The sequence below is a fragment of the Corvus moneduloides genome, chromosome 3, assembly GCF_009650955.1.
Source record: "Corvus moneduloides isolate bCorMon1 chromosome 3, bCorMon1.pri, whole genome shotgun sequence".
NCBI classification, from domain to species: domain Eukaryota; kingdom Metazoa; phylum Chordata; class Aves; order Passeriformes; family Corvidae; genus Corvus; species Corvus moneduloides.
This window is the reverse complement of record NC_045478.1, coordinates 19,299,759-19,313,806: the sequence shown is the minus strand read 5'-3', so window position 1 is coordinate 19,313,806 and position 14,048 is coordinate 19,299,759. Positions and strand designations below refer to the sequence as shown.

General features: G+C 37.6%; 1 protein-coding gene across 1 annotated transcript in view; it reads right to left on the bottom strand.

The window, feature by feature from the left end:
• The window catches only part of EIPR1 (EARP complex and GARP complex interacting protein 1), a 77,393-nt gene that overhangs the window by 41,766 nt on the left and 21,579 nt on the right, over positions 1-14,048 (bottom strand). The gene's annotated exons all lie outside the window — the stretch shown is intronic.

Sequence of the window (14,048 nt, the reverse complement as noted above, 5' to 3'; positions counted from 1 at the left end):
CAGAGATAGCTGCTACTGGTGCTGTAGAGCAGAGGAAAAGCACCTTCCAGCTTTTCCCAGTTCTTGGCTCCTTTTCTTGGAAGGGAGAGACAGAGAGTTAAATTCATTTGTTTTCCTGGGACTCCAGCTTCCTCCTCTTCTCTTCTGGACTGTTCAACAATGCCAGAACACACTGGGAGATCTTACACCTTGGCCCAGCTCCGAAGAGGAGAAAGCCACATTCACAAAGGACTCTGGAAATTTACCAGGTTCTCTCCACAGAGAGAGGTTTTATTATTTAGCATTATTCTTTTCCCATTGTCTGTCAAATAAATAGGCTTTTTTCTTTCACTTTCCTCGGAGGAATTTTTTCCTGAACCTGGTGGTGGAGGGGCAGCTGAAACCTGCCTTCTATCAGAGGATGTTAATTTTGGACGTTCCTCCAAACTTGTCTCAAACTGGGACAAACACTTCTCTTTTAAGGGCTATCTTCGGTTCAATCCAGAACGTTATCTCATATCCTTTACTACCAGTAACTGTTTATTGCAAAATTAGGTTTTCCATGTAAGTACGTGCCTCTAACCCCAACAAATAAAAGCAGCTTCCAAAAGACAAACTGAACTTACACACATACAGCAAAGTATTACAATGTGTGAAGAACAAGGCAACTGTAGATTGAGGAGAAAATACCATATGGTCTGTGCACATATGGCATTGCCCATCACCCAATACAGCAATTTGTAGCAGTGCAGAATGGGAGGAGACCAGGGCAGCAGTGCATATGTTCACGCTGTTCCAGCCACTGGTCCGGGGTTCACCGAGGATGAACAGGTTGGTGTGATCCACTCCAGCGGGAACAAAGGAACCAGCCACAGCTACCTTGAGCAAAAGCAGGGGGAGTGACTGCCAGCTGAAGGATGAGCTAAATGAGAAGTCCAGAGGATAAGCAGCAATGAGTGATACATTTTCTGTTCTGAGGTCATTTCAGATGCCTCTATCTCCAACTACATTTTAGCCGATTTTAGTCAAGGGCATCTGATTACAGAGCTGTGAGCAAATGTGACCAACTTCCATCAGTGGAAAGGAAAACGGCAGCAACTGTAATTAGAGTGTTTTCAAGAGGAAGGAAGGACACTGAAAAGGCCTTCTCAGGCTAAAATGGTACTAATGTGGGAAAAAACATGCATTATAAAGGTCACTAATCTGGATACTCTTATGGAAAAAGAGGCACCCAAACAACACTGAATAGGACAAAAAGTAACTGATACGTAATAAGTCCTGAATACAAGAATGCAGACATGTTTAAAATGCAGTCATATGAAATAAAAGGAAAAAAAAGGTAGGTAGGTCAAACCTGTAGGAAAAAAAGGCCCTTTCTGTGACAGGAAACAGGGATAGGAAGAGGGCTTTATATGAATTCAGAACACACAATCACTGGGTATTTGATAGATTGCGCTGAGTATAAATTATATGTATGATGCACATAACTGTTCTACAGTAATTTGGATATACAAGTTGAATACAGTAAAAAGAGACCATACATCTAAAGATGATAGAAAATCCCCTATTTATTAACACTTAATTGAACTTTTGCTAATTGTAGAGCATGCTAACTAAACAGCTATTTCCAAATCATTTCAGGCAAATTGTTTACTCTAGATCCACATGCCACTGAGGAAGAGAAGAAAGAGAAGGGGATGGCTACCTTTCCTTAGCAAAGGGCAAACCCACACACAGAGTGCATTGTATACCATGCAAGTAATAAATAACTTAAAGTGCAATAAAGCTAAAGAAGGGGAGATTTATCAAACGCTTCACTTCAATGTGACAGAACAGTAATGAACAGCTTCTGGTCGATTATAACTACTAAAAGGTCTGTACTATGCATATAAAGCATTAGCTTTTCCACTGTCATCAAGATCATGACAGAGAACCACAACATCAAATCACAGAAAACAAACTACATGTTCCTCAAGCCATCTTTCCCCTCAGTACAGCACAACAAGTCTTAAGAGAACTTGAAAATGTCACAAAGAAATGTAATAATCAAGAAACAGATTTTTAGAGAAAGTGCCCTACACAAAAGACTTTTCAATGCACTGATGGGATACACACCATAAGGTCACCCCAAGACACCAGTCCTATCTTCCCCAAGAATTATCTAATAAATATTACCTTTTTCTTTTTAGTTGAAATTTAACCTACAAGGCTTCAACTAGTAATCAGTGGTGAGATAAATTCTTAAAATCTATGATACAAACTATGACATAATTAAAAATGAAGACTCAACTATCACTTCTGAAGTCTTTTTGGGAGGGAGGGGGGTATTTTTGGTTTGCTTGGCTTGGGTTCTTTTGCTGTTGTTGTCTTTTTGTGGAGGTTTTTTTTGGTTTTTTTTTAATGTTTTTGGGGGGGATTTTGGGGTTTTTTTACAAAGTAGCTAACAAACATAAATTTTTATGCAGCCAGATTTTGAAAAGCATCGAGACTGATTTTAAGTATTGTTCACTTTTGATAAATTTAAAATTACTCCTATTAGAATATATGTAAGTATAATGAGATTATGAAGGCTATTTTACATAGCAGGTGTCTGAATACAGAAACCAAAGAGGCCCTTTCCACTCTCATGTACAACATGTACAGCAATATCCAACACTGATGTTTCATTATCCTGGTTCAGTCTCAATCCAAACTTCTCATTTCATTTACAACAATCTGCTCTGTTATTCCACTTTTCTTAAAATTCTCTGATAATTGTGAAGCAGCCTGTAAAACTTGCATGATCACCTCCCACACTGTATTTTTCTGAAAAGTTATAGCAGACTGCATTCTTATGGTTTCAACTTTTCTTGCTAGTAGATGGTTAGGTGGTCCCAAAATTATGTCAAACTGTGGTTGATAAAACATGGAGCAAGTGTATTAACATGTCTATGCCCTGCATCTGTTCAGGAAGCAGTGAGAACATGTCATATACACACACCCATAAAGCAACAAACTTGCAAATACACAATGGACAAATTTAACTTTCTTCTGAATACCAGAAAGGAAAAGGAAACAAATCCCTGTAATAAACTATGCAGTACTGAACTCTCCTTGGCTTGTCTTAAACAAACGAAATGAGTAGTTATACAGGCGTCACATAATATGAATTCTCGTCCTTAACAAACAATAAATTACTTCCGCATAGGCCAAATCAGTTGAGGGAAGACTGAAAACCAAAGACTGAAGTGCAACATCAAATTTATATTCCATAAAAAGATTGAAATTCCAAATACTGCTGCTTTGTGCAGCAAAGGTTTTATATGAGGGGAGGTGGGGAGAAACACGTTCTCAAGACATCTTTCCTCTTACTACAGCACCACAATCTTAAGACAGCCTTGAAATGACATTTTAACTTCTTAAAACTGGAGTATTAGTTCCTTGCACAATCAGATTTCCAGACTGAAAACCCTAAAACAATTAAACCAGCATTATTTTGAAGATTGAAGGAGGCCAAAGCATATGCATATATATATGTGTGTATACATAGAGAGAAATGCCCCTGAAACTTGATGTGACCCAGGCTCCTACAACACTGGTGGTTTGAAAACTGAAGTCCAGGTTGGTGCAGAATTTCATATGCAGAATTTTATGCAGTTTCATGCCTGTTTTACTTCACTGGGACTAGTGGTGAAGGATAAAATTAACTGCACATCAGAAAGGGTAACACTAAAAGCCAACAAGCACAAAACTTTGACACTTAGCACAGACATTATCCTCTGCTTTCAGTTGGGTTTGATGATGCTCAGGGAAAGTGTGAGATCACTTTCCAGCTGCTGAACGTCCATCCGTCTTGAACAACTGTATGTGCATTGCAAATATTCTGATTCTAATTTTAAACTTCGGAGAAATTCTGGAATTAGATACATGGCTGAAATCTGTAGAATAAAGACTTTATTCAGAGCACTACTAATTTCTCCTTGGACAGTTTGACACTTTGTTAATTCCCAGATATGAGAAACAAAAATGGAATTTCCACAGCTAGCCATAGAAGTAATTTTAGATATGTCTGGCCTTAAGGAAGGCTTAATTTCCCTTTATATAAGGAACTTCTTAAAAGACACCATTTTCACCTTTGTAAAAGAGAGGGCAAATCTAAGTGCTGAGTGAAAGTGTCACTCTTCTGATAGAGGAAGTGGAGCTTTTTCTGGGTCACAATGCCTCTTAATCAAATAACAACTAGCTACAAACCTACAGAAATCCATAAACACAAACAGGAACTCTCACTACATAGAAATCAAAATCCCATAACAAGCTTCCCATGGCCACATGAAAAGCTCACTAACAGTATACCGTATTTGTGGCATTACCCATATAGCCTTATTTCCCAAGCGATAATATTAAAATTTAAAAATCCAGTGTTACTAGGTAATTTCACTACCACCTCTGTAGTGCCATTGCTTATCTAGAATGCCTACAGCCAAAGAGAAACTCCAGGTTTTCTCATCTTTTACTATCTTCACATCACATTACTGCACATACGCATACAAAATGACAATGTTTTTATCTACCAGCTCTCATATTATCTCTTTAAAATGTTAAAAGATAAGTATGAAACCAATATTTAAATGACAATACCAGTTATTCTGTAAAAGAAAGAAAAACAAGCTAAACACATAGTGTGTCTATGTCGTGCTTGTATGCCTTCCTTAAAACTCTTTATATGGTTGGAAAACATTTTTGCATCCCTACTTCATATTGAAACAAGAATTTTTATTTATGTCACAGCATCAATGAGGAAGAGAACAGATAAGGCTGTGTTGCAGTTTTATCACTGAGTGTATCAAGAAAAATATTACAGGGTTTACTAAGCACTACTGAACTTTCATAAAGAATAAGTCAAAGGTTTGAAGAAGGATGCCCCAGTGTATTCCTCACACACTGTTCACATAAAATGATCCAGGAATGAGACAATGAACTATTGAATTTTTGCCATATTTGTTCTTCCTCATTCAAGAGGGGGAAATATTTGTTCCTCATCATCCCTCATCTAATTCATCATACATCTTCAGTATATCTTTTCCTAGGTATAGCTAAGGATGGAACTAAATGTACTGTTCCAACTGCAACAACCACGGGTTAAGCACCATTTCCCCAAGACCACCAATATTATCTCCTGGATAATATTGTCCTCCAGAGGACAATATCTGCTACAGTGACTGCACATAGTTTAATCTACCTAGTTCTGTTGAAATGATCCAGGCTTGCAAACAAGCAAAACAGAATTTAAGGAAAAAACAACTAATCCCATACTTTGACAGCACTGAATTAGGAAGCAACTACACATGATGCTGGTAGCAATAAGGGTACAGTAGTTAAATGTAGAAACAAACTTTGGTGAGTTCAAACTTTGTTGCATTCAGCCAAAGTCTAACACATAATCATGACTATAGAACATGAGGCCATCTTTGGTGACTACTTTACAAGTTGAGCAAGTGAGAAAGCCCTCTGCATGCAGACCATACAATTTGCAAAGGGTCACAACATGGTCAATCAGTATCAATTTTCCCTGCAGCACTCAAAACGACCTCTCAATGAGGGCTATTTCCATGATGATTTTTGGCTTTATACTACCAGCTGGTTCCAACACAGAAAAAAAAGTAAAAGCTGCCAACTGGTGGGACATCCCATTTATCCTCCTCCAAACACTGTTCCCCTTGGAGCATTGCTCCAACTTAAATTAAGAGAAAGAAATAATCCTGGGGAAAAAAATATCTGCCTGAAATTTAAACGTAACAGGAAGTTACTAACTGGAGTTCAAAAAGAAACACATCTGTAAGGTTAACTACAAGTACCTGTTACTCCTTTATAGAGTTCCTCTATGCACAACCAATCAATTCACTGCACTAGTGCTGCTGGAACAGAGTAGCCAGCAGACATTCCTTAAGAACTACACAATAATTTCTGGACTAGATGCAAAAAGAAAATCCTGTGGGTGTAAGAACACTGCTGATTCCAGATGCAACACAGTTGTTCAGGACACTGAAAGTCATTCCTGCTGTTGTAGAAAATTACTACTTTTTTATGAATTGGCAGTTTTCTAAGCTAGAAGGGATGGCCTATACACTTCATCCTGCTTTTGATTTTGCATCAGCAACGCCTACAGTTGAAGACTCATAAATGAAAGAAGTGAGCTTTGTCACATTTCCAGACTTAGACAGAAGAACCTAAAATTTTAAGTAATTCAGAATTATTATAAAGATTCCTTCAGAAAATGCTGCAAAACTACAAAGAATGCAACTGAACATCATATATCATAAAAATCTGTTTATACAATCTCCTTAATTTATTCTCTTTAATAAACAGCAGCTTTAAAAAGGACTTAACATGCAACCTCAGTAAACATACTAAGAAACCAACTGATATCTGGACCATTGATGCAGTAAATCAGAATATCCAAACAAGAAATACAGTCTAATTTGTCACCATAGAGAGTAAGGGCTCTTACCTAGACCTATGTTAGTTTTTATATTGTTAAGAACAAAATGTCATACTTGCTATGTTAGACCTGTGATTTTCCAATTGAAAACAATCTGGTAATTTCATTATTTTCTCATGCTGAATCCCTTTACTGAAATTCTCGCTCCTCAAATGTTTTTTGTAAGGGAGCTAGAGAAAGAAACTCTTCTACTTAAAAGTTTAACAGTTTGAGTTTTAACCAAAAAAAAAAACCAACAAAAAAAACCAAAACAAAAATCCCCATGGCAGAACAAAAGAATCCCCAATAGAGCAAAAGGCAAAAAACCTCACCTGAAACTACTTTAGAGAGACTTTTATCAAATATTTCAAAACCAAATATGAAATACAAAAAATCCAAAGAATATATGGAATATAAAACCCAAACCCTCAATGGAAGTGTGGATACTAATCAATCCTCTGCAATTTCAGAAAATGAGGACTTAGTACATTCAGAAACACACCAACTCTGTTTGCCTTTGTCATTCAGGTGTGGAATGATGCACATCTAGGACTCGTGAAAAGTCAGTATTATTGCTCACCCATGTTCACTGACTGGAGCCGCTTCTGCAAAAGGGAAGCTACTACCTTTTGAAGTAAATTCAGATATATTAGAAAAAAATAAAGCAGAGACTTATTTTAAGAGGAGCAATTAAAAATAATCTTTATTACTTCACAACAAAGTTTAAAACAATATTTTAAGAAGTTAGCACCCCTCTTAAGCAAAGTGTTAAGTAGATATTACAATAATATAAAAGAAGTATAAGAAAAGAGTTAAATTGACATTTATGAAACACTACCACCTGCCCCTCCCACCCCTCCACTCTCATCCAACATATTCAAGTGGATCTTAATCCCAGTTATACAGGTCCACATCAGCCAACATTACAGTTCACTATTGTTCAATTGTCTGCCTTCAAGCTTCTGGTGTCACTTGCTGAATAAAACCCACCATGCTGCTGCAGTCCTGATCTGTCAGAAGCTTCCAGCAGACCAGATATAGGTCTGCTTAGTCCTCAATCATATCATTTTACATACCACTTTAATCTTTGTGTTCAATCACTCTTTATGGTCTTTCTTAATTAAACACATGATATATCACCCTTGATTGTTCTTCCTTCTCCCAAAATTCAAGCCAATTATTGCCAGCCTCCCAGTCTCTTTTTGAACAATACCAAAAGACCTTTTATATGTACATCAGTAATTCAGTATTTTAAAGTTAATTCTTGATCATCAATAGCTATACGCACCTGTCTGTACTATCTACAGGAACCATGTTTTCATATTACTTTTTGCTGTCATTCTACCTCATTCCCCTGTGTTTAACCTTGAAACCTGAATGACCATGTTTCCTACATCACTGCCTGCAGACATTCACACTGAAGCTGGAGGAGCTGAAGTATCAGTGCCTGACAGGGTTTGCTCTTTGATCAGCGCAGGTGGTGCAAAGCCAGCTGCCTGCAGTTATTCTGTTGCCCAGGGAACAACAACTGAAGTGTGTACTTCCTAAATCTGCACAGGAGGCCCTTCTGCAGCATTGCCACAGCAGCTCGTGCTGTGCGAGGCTGAAGTGGCGAAGCTGCTATAGCTACAGCCCAGCTGGTGCCCATTAGTGCTCTCGGTATGACAGGAACAAGCAGCTAGTGTTCAGAACCCTCCTCCCTTCCACTGACAAACAGCACTCTTCCTTATAAATCAATGCAAACAGCCTTCCTCAAGTTTAATAAAATTAAGAAATAAAAACAAAATTACACAGGTATGCATATTTTGTTTAAAAAAAGAATATGCCTTTCAGTCTTTCAAATCAATAAAAAAATAAACTGTATTCCATTTATTCAACATCATGCCCTTCACAGGCAAAAAAAGAGGAGGAAAACAGATCATTTGTTTTCTGGGTTAATAACTTCATCTTTTGTCCTAAAAGCCTGTGTAGTCTTTGATTTTACATTTTTTCTGAAATACACAGGGTGAGATATATGTAGGAATAAACAGGCAGTTAAATTTTTCTTTCCATTACTTAAATTCACTTTTTAGCTACCAAAAACCAGACATTGATTTTCAAAAAAAACCCAAAACAAAACAAACAAAATCCCCACAAAACATCTCACTCTTTATCCTAATAGAAGTATATGATTGCATTGTATATACAGATGTCTAAGGAGGTTTTAAAAACCTCACCTGCTGCATACTAATGCAGCTAGAATGATCTAAGAGCGTGCAAAGGGGTTGGGTATGACATGGAGAGACAGGTAAACCCATCATTTTCTATCAAAGAACAGGAGCCTGTGCAGAAAGCAGACAGTCAAATTGGAAAAAGTATAAATTGCACTTTTTTATAGTCTGATGCTTCTTACGTTATCCCAAGGTGATTTCAGACAATGTTTCAGCACAGACCTTTTTTTGATTATATACTCTGCAGATATACATCTGTTTGAGGGAGGTCAAAATTAACTGATTGCACTTCTGGAAGTCTGCCATATGGGGACAGCCCAAGCAAAGAAGTGCAACCATTGCTATACTGGTGAGCTGAACTCTGCTCTTCAGGCAGAATTTGACCGCAATAATGTAAAAGCTGCAACAACAGTGAGAGCCACACAAGCAGAAAGGTATTGGCTTGCCATATAAAAACAATTTGTGAGATTTAACTCTGTGCTGAGGAGAGCTGCACAGTACACCAATAAAACTTAATGAGGCATATTTACATGTTGGCTTCCATCATCACAAAGACGAGTGGAGCTGAACAGCATTGTCCACATTGCTGCTTTTACACACACAGAAGTTGTCTCATGGAGATAACTCACTTTCATCACCAACAAAGCCATGGCAGCTGTTAATGAAGTAAGGTGAGATGAAACCAATGCACTTAAGTTCCCACTTGATATTTTGTAAGTATTAAAAATTGTGTTCCTCAACAAGTTGATGGGAACTGCAGACCATTTATCCCCCCATTGAATCAGGCACCTTAATAGACAGTTGCATATTCAATCGTATATCTAAATAACCTCAAGCATTCCCATTCTACTCCACAGGAGTTCCAAAGACAAATATAATTACAGTTCATAGAAATCTACCTCAAGCAGGACAAATGCCACTCCATCCAACATGAGCAGCTTACGTGGCTGCCTCAAGCTTGACGAACCAAGTTCTAACCACTAGCTCAATTCAAAAAGGTAGGTTCACTACCCCTTACAGCAGCCTTCCACGGTCTCCACTTGGTACTTCCCCTCAATAGAAATCCAGACGTGTGGCCACAACCAACACACACAAAGTTTATTCCAGCAATAAATTGGGATTCAAAGCTTAGATCTCAGAATCATAATCTGCTTGTATCTTTACATTAACTGGACAATTTGGGTAGCTCACTTCCAGATGTGCTCACACATCACGCAAAAGTAAGTAATGGAAGAAAAGAATTATAAACAACTACTACTAGCTAGATACACTATTTTGATATACTCAGTTTTCTGTTCATTCAGCCAATTACAAAATGCTACAATAAGAAAGGTATTTTTACTAATACAAGGAAAATAAGTTGTGGTTGAGCTTTTTCTTAGTTCAAGGTATCAACAACTAGCATATCCAAACAGTCTAAAGAAAGAAAAAGACTGAATATTGCTCTATGCTAGTCAGTAGTTTTCCCAAATTGGGGCATTCAAACAATACATCATGTTGTTAGTTGGCAGCTAATAACTATGCAGTTCTCACTTGTTTACACCTCAGAAACACTCACAAGAGAGAAACCCCACCACATTTTTTTTTATTGAACTCAAGTGGAGAAAGATATATAGCTCTTCCCTAAAAGGCTTATAATACAAGAAAAGAAATTATGAAAACATAACCAAATAGAAACATTTTGGTGGTCAAATCTTCAGCTCAGAGATGGGATACAATTCCTTTGCTAGTACTGACCAAGTACAATTTACGTTTATTTCAAATGCAGACTCTTACTGGTGTGTACAGTCTCGCTGGGATTAGAGGTATGGATCTTTAGGATGGATGGATAAGGAAGGTGAGAAGGGAGAATCACCCTTTATAAACATCAGCAACTAGAGTGCATGGAGCTCTCAGCTCAAATGAGAGATTATGGTTTAGGATTAGAAGGTAGACCAATGCTGCAACATGCAGTTGGTGTCTGCTAGAAAGATGAAAGGATAACACAACCATCTAACAATGAGAAGGAGTTTCATATTTATAGTCTTGGTCCTTGTGTACGACTTTAATAACCTCAGTGTCTAGCAGAGGGGTCTTTGCTATCCTCAGGATTGAGGGATCCCAGGCTGCAAAGACCAGTGGGAAAGTCTGGTGCAATGCAGACTTACCCTTCACAAAGGAGCATCAAGTTAGGGAATATTTAAAGAAATTAGATCCTAGTAATGCATCCCCAAGAACTGAGGAATGGCCAATGTATTTATGAGGCCAGTTTCAATTAACTCTAAAAGGTCATGGTGATGGAGAGAGGTTCCTGAGGACTCTGAGAAAGTAAATGACATTCCTATATTTAAGATGGGCAAGAAGGATCTACACACTAATCACTCTCCCCTTAGTCCCCAGGAAGGTGACAGATTAAGAGAATCTGAAAAACATTTCCAAACATAACCTGACTGGGACTACTCAGTACAGATTTATGAAGGAGACATCATGTCTGACAAATATGATTGCATTCTGCAGTGAAAATCAAATTAAAAATAGGCTTGGTAAAAATGGGGAGAGTAGTTGATGTTATTTACCTTTAACAAGCCTTTGGTCCATAACATCCTCACAGACAAACTGAAGAATTGGAAGGCTGGGTTCAAAACTGGTTGAACTGCCATTCTCAAAGGCTTGTGATCAGTGGCATAGAAGTCATCTGCAGCCAGTCACTACTGGTGTACCCCAGGGGCTGACAGTGTGGCCAGCACTGTTCAGCGTCTTCATTAATGACCTCAGGGAACATCGGAGGGACAGAAACAGGCTGGAGAAACAGACCAACAGGAACTCTGAAGTTTAACAATGCTCTGCAGAAAGGGCCCTGAAGGTCATGGTGACAGCAATTTGAGCATGTGAAACAATGGAGAAATGCTGTCAGTCTACTAGATGGCACATGCACCCACAATGGATATCATAAAACTATGCTGAGCTGCAAAACAGTCTTCAAAATATCAAAAAAGGCACATGAACATTACCTTCAAATTCTCGTATTTCCTGTAGCTCTGTCACTTAAATAGCTGCAGTAGTAGAAATGTCGTAAGTTTTATGTCTAATGGTCAGAAACATTGATGCTTGTTTGATGACACATGAAATAAAAAAAAAACCTCACACAAGAGAATTAAGGTTTCAAACTATTGCCTAGAATTAGGAGAAAAATCTCAAATTATAACAGTCCTCAAAACATTTTAAAATGGTTTCAATGAGGACATGCAATAGAATATGCTACAGAATCGATGTCATCAGATAACCAGATTGACTCCAGATTTGCTACTTTATAAAAAAAATATCATTTAGCTAAAATATTTAAGATATGGCTAGTACTTGAATTGTGATGTTGATATAAGCCAGCAAGAGGGAATAAAAAAAAGAAGAAGAAATAAGAAAAAAAAATCTTTATCATTCTCTTAAGAGTATGAAAGCAAGTGACATTCCTTTGGTCTCCCCAGCTTTTCAAGAAAGATGGGATAATGGAAAAAAAAAGCAGGCTACTTCCCATGGTAGAAAGAAGGTCATGAAAGAGAGTGTGGTTGCAAAATGTCTTAACATTTACTGGAAGGAACTTGCATAGTTATACTTGGCTTCACTTGCATTATTTGGGAATAACTCTGAAGTCCAACACAAAACTAATCTAACACAGAGAAAAGCAAGCCTTTCACTTATTTAACAAACTGGTTGGACAAGAATGCCTAAACACATATTGTAAGAATGTATGTGTTTCTGCAAAACAGTATTTACAACAATAGCATTGACTGGAAGTGGCAAAAGAACACATTCTCTTGCAGTTTTTTATATTAGTTCAGATAAATATTTGAAAAGAGTTAAAAAACTGCATGGCATTAGAGACAGAAAAACACTTCTTCTGTTCTAAGCTTTAAAAAACAAAACAAAACAAAACAAAAAGGTGGAGGAGAATGAAACCTTCTAACAGTGAAAGAGAGATCAGCCTGACAATTCAAGAGATTATCCCCCAGTGACAGCACTAATTCAGAAGCATTTTATCCACTTTCTGCATTTAAAGCACTCTTTTCAATATCATGACCATTCTGTAATACTTGAATTTCAGTAATTTTCTCTCCTCCCTCTTCTGACATTCATTCTCTTTTGCTTCATGCCAAAAACATTACAATTATCCTGATAATCACTGTCAAAATAAAGATGAAATCCTAAATCAAGGGATAACAAGAACCTGTGCTTCAAGTTAATTATATTATACGTGGTCCATGGTCCCCCAGTTCTTAGACTTTTCACTGTGTATCTGCTCTTACAAACTGGCTTAGACACAACAGAGCTTGACTCCTACAGCAGTCTTACACGTAAGTAAGATTATAGCACAGACTATGATATGACAGCTACGTTACCTCTCGTTTGGACAGAACTCAATATACCTCTATGCATAGAGGCCTTCAAATTTGAATAGCAATTAACAACAAGCAAGGAACAATTTCTCAAGCTGTTCAACACTTGTGTAGTATTTTTTTATCACATAGATCAGACAGTCAACCATTTCACTTAAAACCCTTTTTGCATGGTACTTTTAAAGGAACACTCAAATTACATGCAAGAGCTAGAATTCCTAGAAAAAAAAAAAACAGGTACAAACTGAAAAGAACATTAGGAGAACACCAAGCACATTTATTTCTTCCTTCAAACTATGGGAATAAATTTTCTTCTGTACATCCCACCGCTACTGCTGAGAAGAGGGAATATTTAAAGACACGTTCCAATTCCGTGCCCATATGAATGACTGTCGTATATCCCTTGGCTGTACCAATGATTTCCCTATGCAGAGTGTTTTCATTACAGAAAGCAAAAGTGTCACCTCCTGTCTTCAATACTAAGCAGATGAAGCATCACCAGCAGCATTATATCTGGTATCCTTACTGATGAATTTCTCTGCAGAAAGTTTTTTTAATACACAAGTTCACTGTGTGGTAAGTGCAATGCACCAGACAGCCATAACTTATGGCAGATTTAATGTTTTGAAATAATGGATTTTAAAGGCAAACTATTTTCAACAAAATTAAACACCAGTTTTGTGTTTGTATGCTCTGGATCTACAAAGGCAAGCTATCTGTATGAAGTCTTCATAAGCACCGCACCAGGGCGCCTATCTTGTTTGGAAAAATCCAAGTGAAAACCAGGATGTGTGCACACACATGCCTGCCTGCCCGTGGAAAATTGCAGGTAACAGCTTTGTCCAGTCACACTTCCTTTTGCCCTCTGGTGGCTTCCTACGTCCCTACATGAAACAAGTGCAGAACCTGTTTTTGTAGGAGTTTAAAAATACATTTGAACTGGGACAACAAATGAGTTTCCACATATATTTCCACGGATTTGAATAAGAATTTGAATTCTTAGGAGAAGCAGGGGCAAGAACAAATACAAAA